Here is a 19398-nt window from a genome sequence, read left to right on the forward strand (position 1 = left end):
AGCCTTTTCATTGCCCCCCCTTCCCCTCCTTCCACTCTCTCCTTCATTCCTCTCTCTTTCTTCTCCCTTTCCCTCCCGTCCGTCTGTCCATTCGTCCTCACAACTCTGCGATCCCCTTTCTTTCTACGCAACCAAGGAATCTACTATCTACGCCAGTAGACTATGTACCAGTGCGAGGGAGAAAATGAGAAAGAGAGAGGAATTGGATGAAAAAAGAACACAAAGAGCTCAGGAAACAAAATACAGGGAGTTGCAATCAGGAAGAAGAGTTAATGAAAAAAACATAAAAGGACAACGTGAAGTAGGAGAGCGTGTCAGAGAAAGAGATCATCGGCAGCAGCAAAAATGAGTGGGGAGGGCAGTGGGAAGGGAGGATGAAAAGAAAGAGACAGCGAGTCAGTAGGACAGAGAGGGGCAGACAGATACTTGGACAGAGAAGATAAGGAGAAGGGGAGGCAGTGAGACTGTCCTCATTTCCCCCAACACATCACTCATATCACTGGAACGGAGTGCTGTGACAGGTCTCTCCCCTTCCATCTACATATCAATAGATTTCTATTAATCACAGCCAGAGAAGCGTGTGTCTCAGGGAATCTGCTCCACATCAGTACGGATGACCATCACCATGCAGCCGGCATACAAAACATGAAAAGGCAGAGAGGACACGCACAGACACACAAGAGTCCGAAGCAAACCCTACTCCAACTCCGTGCAATGGCATTCCTTTCATTCCAAGTGCACGCTGCTAATTAACAGCATTAGATCCCACAGACAGAGGGACGGATTGATGGAGAGGTATCCCACTGTCGTACTAGCACCACATTTCTGCTCTCTTCTACTGCCTTTGCATTTGGCTGTCCTTTCTTTTTTAATTCCTTCCATCTAACTCTTTGCCTTTCTCCGGTCCCTGTCAGATCCCAGTCAGACAGCGCTGAAGAAGAGGAGCAAAGTCCAAAAATCAGAGATAAAAAAAAATATTTAAATATATGAAAGTCAAATGGCTACTCACTGGGAACCTCCTTCTTGTCAATATCTCTTTATTCCTGCTCTGTCACTCCTTATCCTCTTCTCCACTGTGGCAAGGGGACTGTGTCTATCCCGGTGTGTGTGTTCAGTCAGTCCAAAAGAAAAAAGTTGCCGTCTGCATGTGTGTGTGTGCGTGTGTGTGTGTGTGTGAGTGTGTGCATGAAAGAGAGGAAGAGAGAGAGAATGTGTGCGTCTGTCTCTGTGTCTTGCACTGCTCTGACTGAGCGAGCTGAGGCTGTTTTAAACAGACTGCTCTCCCCATGTGACCAGCCCAGCCACAGGCAGGAATACATTACTGAGACTCTCTCTCTCTCTCTCTCTTTCACACACACACACACACACACACTCTCTCTCTGCCCAGACACACACCATATCCTGAGTGCACCCCCTAGCCACCACTCAGGGTAGTGGAGGGAAAAGCCCACACACATATATGTGTATGCATACACACACACACACACACACACGTGCAGAGAGAGAGAGAGAAAGAATATAAGTATATCTAATACAATTAGAGACAATTCATCCAATTATACGTTTTTCAGCATTTTTGACTTTTCCATCTCTGCTATGGTGGCGTTTCACACCTGGAAGCACTGACCTTTTCAATAATGGAAACCTTTTAAAGCTGACCTTCTGGTGCAAGGCTGATACAATTCCATTACAGCTATTACACTTTAAGGAACAACAATGGAAAACACCAGAGATGAAGCTTTTCAAGTGAAATATATAGCGGTAGCTACAATAAAATGAATGTTCAGAAAGCCATGTGTATTCTCAAATTTTTAAAGCCACTGCACAATCTGACAGTGTGAACTGAGAAGATAAATTGTGTCTTGAGAAAACAGTCTTGGGGAAAAACATCGATAGATCGCAAAGGCTACAGCTACACCACAGATGCATCATTATTCTTTGTAACAAATGCAGCCAGTACAGCATTCACACTGCATGTGGGCCAGTGGATAGTTGATCAGCACCTGACACATTTATCATATAATGTTCAGGAACCTTTAGCACCATACTGCTGCACTTAAGAACCGTGAACTGAAATGAATGGCTACTGAAAGTAATTTATTATCACACCAATACACAGGAAGGCAGTCTTTTCTGTGATTACAAGCACCATTTGCAACACCTGGTAAATACAGTGCCTCCTAATGTTAATGCATATAGGCCTGAGGCATGCATGTACCAACCCACACAAAGCTATATGACAGTGTTTTTCCCTGAACTCTGTATGAGAGCTGCACAATTAACTGTACTCTGCCCACACACACATACAAACACCCACCTACCCACCGCCACCCTCAGTCGTTCTTCTATTTAACCACTCAAAATTTGGTTTCTTACAACCGGGGTCTTGTTTGTGTAATTTTGACCATCATACTTACAAAGCTAATTAATAAAGCTGTGGCATTACTCAAAAGCAGTCGGACAAGAAATGCAAGTAGTTAGATAACCATACAAGTTTTAAAGAAGCCTGTTAGGTTTGCCAAACTCTTGTTACAGCTTATACTTCTGCACTTCCTGGAAAAGTATGGCTTATTGACAGCCATTTTTTTTTCTTTCTAAAGTCATAATGTTACACATTCCAGTACAGTCGGTGGTGACGGCAGCATACACCTTTAACAAATTCAGAAGAAAATGGAGAGACGCTGTTATTTTGCACAGAAGAAACTACATGTTGTGGCGAATGTCACCCTTGTTTAGAGACTTGTCATTTGAATACTGAGTAAAAGCTATGGAGAGAAACCGTAGTAATAATAGTAGTAGGGCTAAGAGTAATACATTACAGTAAGAGCAGCTTGCAGAATATTCTTGTGCTTCACTTTCATCTGTTCACAGGTTTTTATTGTGCTTGTACATGCTCTGAATACAATGCATAGTTGAAATAAAATTTTCCATCATATCAAAGCAGTGGGCACGCAAGCTCATTGCCATGAAGGATTTAACTGAGGTACTTATGCATTTAATTTGTCAGCAACTTTTTTTCATCCATCTCTGCATTTTCGCTGCTGTTGCAGAGTTACCTGCATGTGAATTAAAACATTAAATTCCTCATAGCCCTCCAGAAGAAGCTCCTGTACTGCTGGAGTGACGGCCTGCGCTCTTTGAATTATTGCATGTAGCTGATGACAAACTAGTTGATTGTAGTCTCACCTGTCGATACAGTGTATATAGTCAAGTTAACAACCACAAGAGAGCACACTAGTCTTGAATGATTGAATTCCATTTTTCTAATCCATAACCAGGCTGTTAATTTTCATAGTTTAAAGGGCAAGGCCCTTTTCAAAGGGCACAAGGGCCACTTGGCTAGGCGCTAAGGCTGATTGACAAAAGGACATAGTGCATGAACACAAAAACAACACATGAAAGCAACTCATGACCATGATAAATAAAACGTACCCTGAACATGTTCTGATTAATCATGTTACAGGCATTATTGACAGCAGACTTAATCAGAACACTGCAGTCTGTGCACTGCTATCACTCACTACAAACTGTGGGGAGTGGAAATGATCCACTTTAGGGGTAGGTGATATCATATTAGATGCTTCTTCAGTCCATGAATGTGAACATTTATTATAATTTATGACTGAAGTTACAAAGAATGTGTAATTGTCCACATTTGGCCACTAATTTTTGATTAGTGCACATCTGAATCATTACATTCCTAGGTGCAGAAAGCACAAGTCAAATTTAGGATAATAGAGTTGAGCATTCTGCTGTGCAAAACAGTTACAGTCCCAGATCTCAGACATACAGGTCCTTTCAAAAATAGATTTAAAGGGGGGGGGCATGTCTCCTGACATGGCTAAAAATCAGTATTATTTGCCATGACTACAACTATTGCATAGCCTCGGTACAGGGCTAGAAAACACATGAGGTGACAGGAGTACACTAAAGGATTTCATTGTTTAGTTCCTTATCTCTAGTTCAAGATGCTTTTATCACTAAAAGCACCTCCGGCAGTATTTGGCTAGAACGAAACCCTGAACACATTTGGGAATTCACAGAGAATGACTGCCTATTTCTGCTTTATATTACTCCTTTAAAATTTCAATTTTAAGGGTCAGCAAGAAGACTGACATTAAGAAGCTTGTGTGTGGAAAGTGGCTATGTGTTTTCAAAGCCATACAGCCAAATTGTATCGTATTGTGTAGTGCCAGAAGAAAACATAAAACAACTGCTTAACTGACAAGTAGCTATGAACAAGGGGGAATGACTACATTAAGGACATTGAAGCCAAACTAGAATTAAAATGAACATTACTGAAAACACAACAGCAAAATAAAAGTAATCTGCCTTACATAGACAGTGGCAATATTTCGAAAACATACAAAACAAGCAAACAACAAAGCCAGGTCTCTGGATAATATTCTTCCAGTCAGCCTCTCCCAAAAGTCAGCTGCACTAACCAGGCCTTGGTGTGAAGCATGGCTCCTCTATGTTCCTTGAAAATGTTCTTGCAAGTCCGCTGGATCTACTTAATTGACACCCAGGCCAATGGCAACTACAGTACAACCAATTAAATTAATAATTTAAAAACTATGCAGACAGGCCACACGCTGCATTCCCAAATAAGACCTTTTAAAGCAGTCTTGAGATGTCACAGCACAGTAGTGATGTTACACTCGAAGCAGACAACTCAGCACCATATTGACCTTTCAAAGCAGAAGTATTGCAGCAAGATGTTTCAGTGCCTCACTTCATCGTGAGAAAACTCATGTGACCACCCCAGACCGGGCCTTGTAATATCACATTTATTGAAGGTGTGTCAGTACACCTGTGTAAGGCAAAACAGAGCCCCAGGTTCACCATTTTGTATTGCAGCTCCACTGCCAATGATGTGTGAGTAGAACTGTCAATAACAATTATGCTCACTATCACCTGCAGCATATCTAGAATGTAAGTTATGGAAAACCAAACTCAACATCCTGTAGTCCAGACAGACTTTATTACACTTCCTGGGCTTCAGGATACAGTGTTGTAAATTACAATTTATAGTTGCTGTGGAGAGCAACCCCTCCAAGCCTAAACGGTCTGAATGAGTTCATATGTTCTCTGTGGTGAAAATCAACAAGTTATAATAGTTATTAACAGGAGAGAAAAGCACCTTCTCTCAATTTCATTAGCATCCACAGCTCTTCAGTGATTCAAGGACTGATGGAAGGCATCAAATAAAAGTTGCCACCATCAAGGCCCATTTAGCACAAGTAGGTCAGATGGTCTCTACAGACCCATGTCTAAATACCAGGCAGCCATCCATGTGTCATATTTGGCTCTGCAGATCACATGTATTTTAGTTACACTGCTCTTGTGAAAACAGCCAGAATCATTTGGTTCAGGTCAAGGCAAATCCTACATTACATTTTGCATTAGTTTGTTATTGAGCTGCTTGATTTATTGCTAGAGATTTGTCTGTTTCTAGTCCTTTTTGTTAAAAGTTAGGCCACCAGGATGTATAATGTTAGGGAGTCTGGGGAAGTGCAGTTGAAATCCATCCATCCATCCATTGTCTATACCGCTTATTCCTGAATAGGGTAACGGGGGGCTGGAGCCAATCCCAGCTTGGGTGAGAGGTGAGATACACCCTGCGCAGGTCCCTAGTCTATCACAAGACTGCAGTTGAAATTCCCAAAGTATTGGCCAAACAGACTGTCATTGATGCTGATACTGACATTACTAAAGGTTGGTGTAGCTGATCCTGCTTTTCTTCCAAATGTACATTAAAAAGTATACCTCTAGTATATTTCTTTTTAAGTAACGTTTTTAATTGCATGGAGATTACATGGAGACCAAGGCATTTAAGAATAAAATTTCATGGTTAAAAACTAAAAACTAGCTTCACTTCATGAAATAACGCTCCATGTTTCATTTTATGAGCTTTAAAACTGTTTTTGGTATACAGTGTATTTGCTGTATCCCCACATAAATTGCAAAAGTGTTGCCTATAGCAAGGAGGACACCAAACCGTTTTTGTCATTTTTTTTCTTTTCATTACAGCTACAAAGACCTGATCTTCATAATGGTCATGATATGGGGCTCTTTTCATCTGCTTTTAGACACCGCTGAGCATATGACCTGGCCAGTACTGCAATCAAAATGCTTCCACTATCATTATAATAAGAGGAGACTCCGAGGAGGCATTTAGATTTTTTTTTTTTTTAACCACTGATCTACAAAAATAGCCTGCGATTCTCTGTGATATATTGATCATCCTTGGTGTCTGCAAGAAGAGCATCCTCTGACAAGCTTCATCAATTATTCTGTAGATATTCTCTTTCCTTTTGAGGGTATTTGTAATCATAGCACTCAGCAGCCTGAATGAGTCAGCTGCTTCCCAATTAAGCCCGTGAAAGCCTTTGAGAAGTCTAGATTTTCAGCCATCTAAGTGCTGTGAGTAGTTGTGGTGTTGCAGTACATAGGTGTTCTAAGAAAAATGTAATGATCATGCCAATTGCATCAATAACTGAGAGTTTCTACCTTGTGGTGTATTTTACATGTGGCAAGTTGGGACAAAGTAAAGGGGCAGCAGCCATTCAATACTTTCATATTGTCTTAGTTATTCTTATTCCTCTCTCTCTCATCATCAACTAAGGGCAAGTCATTAATACTTTTACATAACTCTAAATTGATGCACTGTACCTGAAAATGGAGGGACACCCCTTGTCTCAAACTGTGGCTTTTGTAAGATTTACTGTAGAAAAAACAACCTGTACACTTCAGTTGATCTATTGTATGCTTGCTTGAACGTGTAGCTTGCAAACTTGGAGCAGGGAAACTCTAAGTCATACTCAAAGACATTAGAAATCACCCATATAACCACACAAAAACAGTGACTAGTAAAACAGTGAGTAGTATATAAATACATTGAGTTGATTCGATAAAATCTGGGGACAAATATATAAAAATAAAATACATAAATAAAAATGGCACTGACAATTTTATTGACTCCAAAGCACACTAAAGGGCAACATACACTGGCATGGTGTGACATGTCAAAACACCTGCAACAACAGTTTTCTATGCAAGCCTACACACCAGCAGTTGACTGATGTGTCTCATTGCTTCAGGATATTGCCTTTTCCCGACACTGATGCACATCTAAAGAACATTTGATCTCCAGATTGAAACATACCGGCCACCCTATCATTGCCCTTTGTCTGTTAGGACAGTCTTTTTTGTAGTTGCTGTCACGGCTAATTACAAGGGATGGACAAAAACTCAGAATTGAGACTGAAAAACACCTGGAGCTGTATGAACCACAGTCAAGGCATTATACTAACATACTCACCCATTTCAGTAGTCCTGCCCTGAATTTGCACTGTTCCTGGTGTATGTTGCTCTTAACTGAGCTGCTAAGCCACTTCACTGGCACAATCAATGGAAAAAGCTAAAAGCTGTATAAAGCAGGAAACTTTGCAAAAACATACTTTTTATTTCTATTTAACTGGTGAACATTGGTTTGAACACCTCGCCTCTCACTTTCATAAGTTCAGTGATTCTGGATGCTCTTTTTAATCAACATCCTATCATTTCGAACAAGAGGAGCTAGTTGAAATGGTTCAGACTTGTACTTAAGGCAGTTTGTCATTTCAGTGCTCTATGGTTAAATTCTGTGACCAATTGTGTAACACAACTCTGTGGTTTCATTACTACACAAAAGAGGATATTTTGGAACATATTCTTGCAAGTTTCATTAGAAAAAAAAAAACAAATAATGCCCATCTTTTACTGTAGTCCTCAAGGGTTTCAATAGACCTGCACCATCTTTTGCTAAATTTTAAATATTTCTATTGTGTGTGTGTGTGTGTGTGTTTGCAATAAGGCAAAAAAGCTTGTGTGTGCATTTTTGTGAATTTCTTTGATAATGTGTGTGTGAAGAAATGCGTGTGTTAGGTGGGGACTGGCACCAGTCCCGCCCACCACCTAACTTTAAAGCTTAATTGGCAAACAGTTGTGAATTTCTTTGATAATGCGTGTGTGAGGAAATCCGTGTGTTAGGTGGGGACTGGCACCAGCCCCGCCCACCCCCTAACTTTAAAGCTTAATTGGCAAACATATTGACCACTAGGGGGCAGAAAGACTCTAAATTACATAGCTACAGAGCAATTTTGAGTAAAAATTGGAAGGACTGGCTCCCACTAGCAAAACTCTCACAACACATATTGGATCTCTTGCCCAAAAATGTATCATAGTTACAGAGATCATCAAAAGGTATAGTGATGAAAAACTACAGGCCAATTTAGGCTGTTTTATTTTTCTCTTTAATTTTATTGCCATGTTATGTACAGTTTGGAACTGGATTACATTTATTTTTTTCAATTGCGACACTTGCACAGAAAAATGTCTCTAAAATACAATGTTTGAGGTTCAGAAACTAGGTCACACCCCTTCACTGCCAATGTTTTGTTTGAATTGTTAGCAGGCTGCATCAAATTTTCATATGATTCATGCAGTTTTGCCCAATTCTTTGCAAGTATTTGATGAAAAGAATGTATCACTACTGTCATGCCAACCACCACATACCAGTTCAAAATAATGAACAAGAAAATACAGAAAATTTGTCAGTTCAGATCAAAGAATTAATAAGTGCCTGCTCCCAGCTAATAAGCTGTTTGAGTTTAAAAAATACAGTGCAAAGTCTCTTAAATTGTGATCCTTGTCTCATTGTCTTGTAATGATAACTAATACGTTGCAGACAATGTTCTACACTGAAGTGTACACGTCCCTGCTGTGGTTGATACATAAAAGCTAAATTTCAGCTGAATGTTAATCATGCCCTTAGTCCCTAAATGTCATCCTAATAGGTTTATACTAAAATTAAATGGATAATTCACATTCACAGAGTGTGCTTAACAAAGTCCCCGGGACTATTGTGATGAAATTGTGAGTTTGAAATTCAATAATGTGTATTACAGGTCATGAGTTTATTCTCTGCCATGCACTAATCCTACCCAGAGATAAAATGATTGTTTGAAGCTAACTGATTCAGTTTTTCTTTGTGAGGTTTTAATTCTCAGCAGACGCCAAACTCTACCTCAGGCTTGGTTTCCCATTGAAATTAATTTTATTACAATGAAAACATTGTAGATTTGTGTTACAATACATGGAATTTATTACCTAAAGATATACTTCTTAAGGGGGATTGTTGGAGTGGAAGTGGAATCATAAGAGAATTCCACAAAACAACTGCTGGCATGGGAATATATAATACTACATATAATAATGAAATTGTGAGCTTTCCTTGAATGTCACCTTGTAACAATATTTATCTGAAAATGATCAAAATGAATGGTTTCCATACACTGTAACACAAGCTCTAGGATCAAAGGTGGGGCAAATTAGTGAATATCCGGAGGCTTAGCTCCTCAACTTTCCATTCCTGCACAATGAAATATTATGCTCTATTTTACACAGCTTTAACAATCTTTTACTTCTTATGGACACAAATGTTTTATTTGAGTATGGCACCACTTAGCTTCCCACATACAGTATAAACATACAGCTGTTTGAAAAAGCCCCCAATTCTCACTGAGAGGCAGAATAAGGTAGCACTGAAAGCTTGAACATGACTATTGACGTAAAGAGACAACTCTCTTATGTCAACAATGAGGAAGTCCAGCCACAATAGCTCACAATTAACCCATCACTCTCTGGGCAGATACATTGGAACATAAACAACTACAGACTTGCACAGACAAGTCTGTGAATGGTATGTTATTGATTATGGCCAATGAAATCATTATTCTTACCACATTATGTACAAGCAGTGAAGAAGAACTAGAATCCAGGACATTCCTTGAGGCAGAGAAAAAGACAGTTCACTTTATTTCAAACATATTACTCTGGTTTGCCATCATGCTATATAAGACTGTGTACATAAAAAGTGATGCTTCAATAATTTAGACATAGCAATACAGTTCAATAGCCCCTAGAAATTGAACCCATAATCAAGTACAGTGACAGAAAGCTCAGACTACATGAGCCTACAGTACACAGAGATGTACAGTTCAATTGTTTAGTGCATCAATACATGCTACCTATCGCTACCTGTATGTTACATTGAGCATCTACAGACCATCTTGCTACCTTTCACTGCACTCAACACATGCATCTCTTACACTCTCTTTATACAAGGTAAGCATTATCCCACAAGCAACTTATAGGGTCAATAACAGTTCCCAAGGTTCCAATGAGTGTTACATTTGTAATGTAATGAAAATACAAAAGGAGTAACAATGCATTTATGAATAAGTGGATATATGGTTTCAAAACTAAGTTGAAACAAAAAGCAGTTCATTATTATGAAGTGGACTGCATGTCACATCTAACCACATGGGTTTTTGAAATACTTTGAGACCTTCAGTAAGCAGAAATTTGTTCACTGCTACTTTCAAGGCCCAAAGGATTAAAGAGATGAGCAGTCAGCAAATTATTTAAAATCTCAGTACAGAGTGAGATTATATATATTTGTCCTAAGGTGATGTAACATGTTTTTGAGGGTTTCCTGCTTATTTGTGTCCCAGGGAGGCTTGTCATGTTTTTGTGACGAGTGTTGACATGTTTCTTCTGATGGCCACATGCAGTTATGTTCCTGATTAGACACCAGTCTGATAAACACTAACTGGATTATGCATTGTCTTTGATTACATCATTGCATCCAGCATGATTGGATTCCAAACCAAATGCCATCAGTTGGGTCCATTACCAAGAGGGCTTACATGCGATCCAGTTGTCTCTCCTCCGACAGCCCCAGTCAAATATATGAAAAAGCAGAGTGTTTAAAATCTGCCAGCAATTCAGCATGATTATAGACATATCTTTAATGTGAAATCCTCATGGAAGACATAAAAAATCACTTCCTACAACACTGCTCTGCACTTTGGCAGCATATCAGACACCCTACTGAGTGTCTTTTGAATGGGGAAGGCACTAACAGGGCAGATAACTCTCACCACAGTTCAAACATTATTTGCAAGCCTGATTTGAGGGACAGAAATGCTGAAGATGGGGTTAATTGCACCTCAAACTGACAAAAATTCCTGACAGAACATTTTTGTCTGCACTTATCCTGTTGCTGATTAAGATGATTAGTGCCAATCAAAAGGAAGGCAGACACACTCGCCCAGTCAGATTTTTTTTTTCCCCAGAGATCTGCAGTTCTAAAACCTAAAAGACATATCACAGCTGCAGCATTATTATCTAACAGATTGATGCTAGGTCAGTCATCTAACTGGTACTATACATCAAACTTTAAAATAATGATTAGATAAATCACAATGTGGCCATAAGACATTTTACAATAGGCTTTCTGGGCTTCAGTGTCCTTTTTCAGGGTCAGGTTAGAAACAAGACACAGTCACAATGACAGTCAAGTGATGTAGTTTGTATTGTTTAAATAGCTGCTCTGTTTTTTTGTTCCTCACTGCCACCTTTATTACCTAGAAACTATATTTACTGACCCAAACTCAACAACTCACTCATGATTTACATCCAGCAGCATGACAAGCTCAACAGCTTGACAAGCTCAACAGATGACCCATCTTTAAATGACTTAACTGGACTGTTTTGTTTGTTTATGTGATATGCTTATTCTTTGTGTCAAATCTACATCTTAAAGCAGTTTATAATGATCCAGCAGGTGCCGAAACGTGGGTTGGCACAGTAGCATTTATACTTAGCTGTGACATTCTCCCGTCAGAACTTTAAAACACAGAGAAATTGCATCATAATTACACCTTTTACCCATAACTGATGCATTTTATAAAGGCCTTCCTAAATGTCACAGATTTAACTGTTTCTAAACAAATAAGAGTTCTGTTAGATACATTTACATAGGTCATTTATGACCATTATGTAGCTGGACTGAAAAGACTCTGCTCTTTGACAATGTAAGAAGCAATGAGGGCCATGCTACAAGAACTAATTTCATCTTAAACATTATGAACATTAGTTCTAATTAATGTCATCACTACCAAAAGCTGAATACATAAGGAAGAAGACAAGCCGATGAAGGAACAAACTGTGCCAGTATGAGGGTAATGGCAGGGTAAGAAGTGTCAGATTTTAAATCTTCTGTAAACCTTCATGAATAAGCTGGTAGTCAAGTAGGTGATGAATGAACTGCTGGCTATTTATTTACCTCAAGCCTGAATGAGGTAAAGTAAATATAAATATTTTCACACTTTTTTAAAATTCCTTTAAAAGCCACCAAGCTCCTCCTGTCAGGTTTAAACAGACAACACACTGAACAAGTCTCTCTCTCACCTTCTCCGAATTTACAAACATATCCACATATACAGTACAGATACATATTTAAATGCAGTAGTGACAACCAGTGAATAAACTCTGCAATGAAAAATAACTGAAACTGAAATCCAATTACATATTCCATGCATAGCAAAATGATTAAGGTAAATGTAATGCATGCAAATGGACCATGGCTGGATATTCCATTAGGCTCACCTGGGTAACTTGTAACCACAGGAATTACATAATATAGGGATATAGAAGCACATTCTTCTATAAGACAACAGGGGAGTGAAAAGAAGTCCTTTGGTTTAATGTACCACGCCAAAAAAAGGGCAACGTTTTGTTAGAAACGCTCTGGTAGGGAGGTGAGCAAGTAAAAAATGACGGACCCAGGTAGCTGCGGATGCTAGGATTCACTCCTGGACTGGTCATGGAGGTTGGCTGCTGAGGGGACAAAGTCAGAGTAACAGTTAATGGAAGACTGTGCATCGACCTGCGTGGTGGAGTGGTGGAGGTCCGTGGTCCGAACGAGCGATAGCGGCTGGGAAGACAATACACGGGGCACAAGGCAGGAACGGAGCTGGGAAGAAAAGCGTGAGCAAAATATATATATATGTAAGACAAATAATAGGTAGGCATAGAAACGGGCTAGAGTCTAGAAAGAACTGGCAGGGAAGTAGACAATGTGCACGGTATAAATAGGAAGAAACTAATCAGGTGCAGCTGGTGGTGATTCAGGGGACGTGAAGCAGGTGTGTCAGATAAAGAAATCAGGGGTAAGGGAGCTAAAATAGAGGGAGAGAAGTGAGAGAGGCAGGTGCAGCCGGGCAAACCTGACATATTTCAACATTTTCTCCTAAACAAAATCCAGACTTGCTGATATTTAAATTATAAGTGCTTGAAATGGAACCGCCTTTGACTTTGAACTTGTGACTCTGTTTCATCTATTTGTTCTTCCATTTCTCTAAAATAATCTCCCAATAATTATCCCCATGTTTCAGGAATGAACTCAAAGTCCTAATTTGGACCAGCAATCTAATGAGGTTCTTCTCTACAATCTCCATCCCTACCGCCACTTAACCGCTGATTATTAAACCCTCCTATAAGTCCTAAACACTGAATGTGCCCATAAGAGAGTCCCATTGAAGCTGACGCAAAACAGGGAACAAGATTAGTGCAGTGTGTGTCGCCTGCCATGTGCTCTGTTTGTCAGCTTCAATTATCCATAACACTCAGCCTTAATCCTCATTGCAATTAAAATTCCAATTAGAATTGGAAAAACATATCTATATGCACAGAGCATGAAGAGGGCTTGGTAAATATTGGCCTGCCACAGTGTCAACACTCCGAGTCGCAGCAGGAGGACATACAGTAAAATACTGAGTACAATAGCTGAGGGAATCATCTTGGAACATAAAATGCTCAATGCATATGCAATAGCCATTAGCGGCATAATGTTGGGTAAATAAGGGTACATTGATTTCACAAATGAAGTAATTGGATAAGGATGATTGCATTAGCATATTTTAGATAGCAAAGCAATCACTGCAAAATTCATTTTCATCTCATTATCTGGCATTGATAGCTAATCTGAGACAGAATCAGTGAATTGTTTTATTTTACTTCGGCATCGTTTTTGTGGTGTTTTGCTGAAATACTGACACTGCTTACATATAGTACATACAGTGATGTACAAAGTTCGTAGCTATGGCTACACATGAAATTAAATTGTAATTTTGTTAAAGAAGTGGAAAAAACACAGATCACAGAATCAGGTCAAGTACAACCACAGTCAGTTGCTTTCTTTTCTTTACTAATTGTACTATTAAAGTGTTGGTTCACTTAAATTGTAAAATTTGAATTTTAGTATTCACTGCACTTTAACATTTGGATTAAAACAAATTAAAAACAATGTTTTGTTTTCAGAGGCAATCATCTGGTCACTGCATACCATAAACAGAAATATGTTTCAACAATTTTGTACTGAAGAAAAAAAAAAGCTTAATAAATGGCTGACAATGAGTTGATTAGAAGGCCTAATCAAATAAATCCCAAATGATCTCCACGAACATTTACTACAGAGCCTGTTAGGGTGTCATCATGTTCATGAATCAGTAGCTTGTGTGAACTAATGAGTAATTTGTGTTTTGTTGTCAAGTTTCTTTAGGACTGTGAGGTTTCAGATTTCTGTGGCTTCCCCAGTCTGTCTGGGAGGACTCCTCGGAATTTTTGCTGCAAGACACCAGCTGTGTTTCATTACTGATGTGCCTCAGATCCAAAAATGATCATATAAATATTGTTAGGTTATCACATTCATTACATTGCTGTTTTAATATGTATTATAGGGGTAAGTGGGAAGATATGTTTTATTTTCATAATTTGGGTGAAATGACCCTTTAAGTTTGCTTCCTAACAGACACATTTGCTGTTCTTAAGTGGCTGATTACTTGAGCAAACAGTGTGCTTTCTGATGGCACAAAAACAACAACAAAAACTGTATTTTAACCAAAGCAGAAAGGCAACTTATACTCTGATTACATCTGCAAAATGCAGAAACAGGACTCACATTATTAAGCTGTGAACAAAACACAATGGCACAGTGCTATCACCCACCAAAATCAAAGCCCATCTGTTTCAAAGCCCTGTTGTTCTTATAAACTTTCATACTTTGGGGCCTAAGAAAGTGTCTGTTTTCTATATTTATCCCAGATGAATATCAGTTTGCCTGCTCTCAAAGCCAGCACCACAGTTCAATATCCTGAAGTGTGTTAAGGGACGAATCGGAGGCTAGGAGAACACACAAGAACAATGACAGAGAAATGTTAGACATACCATTAATAAGGAAATGCATGCACACATACAAACACTGGGATGCAAACATACTTACAAACACATTTAAAGACACAATGCAGTACACCAGTGGCATGCAGATGAAAGGCTTAGAGAAAAAAATAGAGAGCCCTAAGAGGATAAAAAAGGATGGGGAAAAATAGTTAACTTTAAAAAAAGCCCAGAGTCAACCACAACTTCAGAGCTTCACACATGCCAGGGTGAGAGCTTGGCTGCTGGGGGGTGTGTCAAAATGAGGCCCCTGTCTGAAGAGATTTAGGCCTCATTCAGAGATTAAATGAAGCCTAACCTCAACAGAGCCTTGTGGTCTTTTGTCTCACTCCACTTGTGTGAATGATTTTAATCTCTGGAGAAAATGATAATGTGTGCATGCATGAGAATATATCCATTTTTTTGTGTGGATATACTGTATGAATGTGTTCATGTATGGATCCTTAAATGTATTTGTGTTTATGTGAATGGGACAGTACAGCATGAGCACTGTATATACGTCTTGCCACACATTCCTCCCACATATCCCTCAGCCTTGGTTCTGTGGTCCAGATTTCATTAGCAGCCCTCTGGTTTCCCCTGCACCATCTGAATTTAATCCTTTGGCTTCCTTTGACATGTATCTGACTAATGAATGTCAATATTTTGGTTAGAATGACCTGGATGTAGAGACATTGGGCCTTGGTTAGAGTAAGAAATGCAAAGGAGTCATGAAAGGCATGTGCGCTTACATATGTATTTGGGTCCATGAAGCAGTTCAGATACCAAGATAACACACATGAGATTGCAGAGTTAAGTCTGTGGTTGAAATGTGCTTTCAGTAAGATCCACAACTGAAAGTGTTCTTCAATTAGAAATAGTCTGCTAAGATTTTTGGTGGTTGTAGGAAGTTCAACTACAAATAGGAAATATTGTATTGTACTCTAAAAATCTTCTAATAAAGCCACTTCACTGTCTGTGTGGCTGTGTTTGGGACCTCACTGCTGTGCTGCAAACCTCAATAAGACAATAGCAGTCTCTTTCCTATGTTGATGCACCCCTTTAAGCTCTGCTGATGTTGCATATAATCATATGCTGTGTGTCATAAGAAGCCGAGTTTCTTGCAGTCAGTCTGTGGGGAATCAAGTGATTGGGAATGATGGGAAAATGAGGGACTAACTGTGGGGTAGGTGGATGCAGCTGCACTGGAATGGCATTAGAGTTAGTGGCAATGGGAAAGGCAGGTGGAAATGAATGAACTAATGAAAAAGGAAACTCAAGTTCAGGTGAGACTGAAATAAAAATAACTTATCCTGCTCTCTTGAGAAAGCAGCAGGTGTGAAAGGTTTAGATTTTTCCCACTGAAGACTGTGATGGTCATTTTCTCTCTCAGTCATTTCTTAAAATATTGCTTATTGTATGCCTTATCATAGTGTATAAGAGATCTTGCCGAGTATGGTGTTTACTAACACCATCCGCAGTCAAGAATAACACAGATAGTGAGACTGGATGATTCTTCAGAACCTGGACTATATTTAATAGCATTTTTATGCTTATTGCCAAATCTATTAAAATTTTCCCTTTTTCTGGTACAGTGTGGTTAAAGGTTAGGGAGACATTGCGTTAAAATTGTGGTTAAACTACTGTGCAACTAAAATGCTTAATTAAGGTCAGAAAAATATTATGATTATACTTACAGTGATATAAAGGCAACAGTCAATTGGAGGTCTGTAACAGGAGCCAAACACTGGTCTTTGTCAGGTTTGCTCGGCTGTGCCTGCCTTTCTCACCTCCCTGTCTTTGTTTTTCGGTCCCTGATCACGTCACCTTGCACACCTGCCACTTGTTTCCCTAACTGACACCAGCTGTTTTCACTCAGTCCTTCACCTTATTTATACCCAATTCACTTTCCACTCCTTGCCAGTTCGTTGTGCTTTCAGGCCGACAACCAGCGCCATTCTCTCACCCCTTCTCATAGTCTTGTTACATTTGGTTTTGTTCTTTCAGTCTGTCTACCCTGCCTCGTTCCTTGACCATGCTCCACGGACCATTCGCCTCTGGACCATTACTCCACTCCACCCTTCCAGCCTCCACCAAGTCGGCACACAGTCATCAGATCCCATCTACCACCCACCGGCCAGACCGGGAGTGACCCTAGCGTTCGTAGCTGAGCCTGTCTCATCATATCCATCAGTCATCTGTTATTCTCTACTAGCTGATCAGCACCCGGTCCTACATTTCCTAGTTTGTTTCCTTATCACGTCACTTATATATATTGTACAGCACAAAATAAATTCTGCTTGCACTAAAGTCAGCCCTCTGGGTCTATTCATTTCTTCACTCACTCACCCTCCAACGAGTAAAATTTAATTACATCATCAATCGTCTACGAGGGAAGGCTCTCACCTGGGCTGAAGCTAGGGACACTCGTGGACAAAGTCAGCCCTCTGGGTCTATTCATTTCTTCACTCACTCACCCTCCAACGAGTAAAATTTAATTACATCATCAATCGTCTACGAGGGAAGGCTCTCACCTGGGCTGAAGCTAGGGACACTCGTGGACTGTTCAGTGCCACCACTGGGGAATTCTTGGACGATCTACGGTCAGTATTCACACCACCCGCTCATCAGAGCCAAGCTGCTAGGGAGCGTATGACTATACGTCGGTGGGCATGTCATGCTATGGATTACGCCGTTGAATTCTGGGTTTTGGCTACGGAGGCTGGCTGGGAGGACCAGGCACTCCACACTGCATTCTGGCATGGCCTAAATGACAATATTAAAGCCGAATTCAACACCAAGGATGAGCCCCCTGACCTCCAATCTCTAGTAGACTTGGCTATCCAGATTGACAACCAGCAGGGCTCTTTCTGTAAAGAAAGAGCCGGGCAGCAGTCAGCCATCCGGACCCGTTCCACGTCATCACCACCAGTCAAGGCCCGGGGATCTCTCACAATGGGGTCGTCTTACAGAGGCTTCCCCAGAGGATCGGAGGAGCCAATGCAACTAGGACGTGCTTGCTTGGCCGCCGAAGAACAGGCCCCCCGGATCCGCAACGGGTCCTGCTTATACTGTGGAGCCCCCAACCATCTCATTTCCGCCTACCCGGTGTGGCCAAAGGAGCAGGCCCACCAGTGAAAGCAGGGACATTGACCGGCCGATTCTCTACCTCCACCACACCAGGTACCAGCTGCTCTCTCGTCGTGCTCCTAGAAACAGCCGGCCAGATGACCTTCCACCAGGCACTCATCGATTCTGGAGCCAGGGGCAACCTCATGGACCCTGCAGCTGGGCCTTACCCCTGAGCCACTACCCCGCATCATAGAGACTCGGACCATCAATGGCCAGCTGCTAGCCCACATCACCCATCAGACTCCACCTGTTCACCTCACCGTTGCCGGCAACCATCATGAGGACATCAGATTCAACATCATCTCCATCCCGGATACACCACTGGTCTTGGGTCACTGCTGGCTGGTTTAACATAATCCCACTTTGGACTGGACCACCGACACCATCACACAGTGGAGTCCCAACTGTGCATCCACCTGTCTCCTGGCTGGACAAGCAACCACTTCTCCAGCCTCTCCATCTCCTGAGCCACCTGATCTGTCTTCCATCCCCCCGGACTATCATGACCTGCAACAGGTCTTTAGCAAGCACCTGGCCATTGACTCTCTTCCTCCTCACAGGCCATATGACTGTGCTATCAACCTGCACCTGGGAGCCACCTTGCTCGACAGTCAGCTATTCCCACTCTCCAAACCCAAACGACAGGCTCTGGAGGAGTACAGCGAAACTGCCCGACGTACAGGTATGATCCGTCCTTCTTCCTCACCCCTGGGTGCAGGGTTCTTTTTTGTGGGGAGGAAGGATGGTGGCCTCCGTCCTTGCATTGATTACCATGGTCTAAACGCTATTACCATTAAAAACAAATACCCATTACCTCTCCTCTCTTCTGCTTTCGAGTCTCTCCAGGGCGCAGCAGTCTTCACGAAGTTGGACCTCAGGAATGCCTACCACCTAGTACGTATCCAAGAGGGTGATGAGTGGAAAACTGCCTTTAAGACCCCACTTGGGCACTTCGAATATCTGGTGATGCCTCACCAATGCCTCGGCGGTTTTCCAGGGGTTGATCAGTGACATCCTCCATGACTTCCTAGGCCTTTTTTTGTTTTTGTTTATTCCTCTTTACTCTTCCTCCCTTGCAGACCACATCCAACATGTCCATCAGGTCCTCCTTCGACTCCTGAAAAACCGCCTGTATGTTAAAGCGGAGAAGCGCGTCTTCGA

The 19398-nt window shown here is 40.9% G+C and overlaps 1 protein-coding gene across 1 annotated transcript in view; it reads right to left on the reverse strand.

Moving 5' to 3' along the window:
• Positions 1 to 1177, reverse strand: part of cntfr (ciliary neurotrophic factor receptor) — a 211449-nt gene extending 210272 nt beyond the window's left edge. Inside the window, exon 1 of the mRNA XM_020601001.1 lies at positions 1010 to 1177. The gene's annotated coding sequence lies outside the window, so the exon portion shown is untranslated. The remainder of the gene's footprint in view (positions 1 to 1009) is intronic.
• Between the last annotated feature and the right edge of the window lie 18221 nt (positions 1178 to 19398).

Source organism: Monopterus albus, unplaced genomic scaffold (assembly GCF_001952655.1).
Source record: "Monopterus albus unplaced genomic scaffold, M_albus_1.0 scaffold50.1, whole genome shotgun sequence".
NCBI classification, from domain to species: Eukaryota; Metazoa; Chordata; class Actinopteri; order Synbranchiformes; family Synbranchidae; genus Monopterus; species Monopterus albus.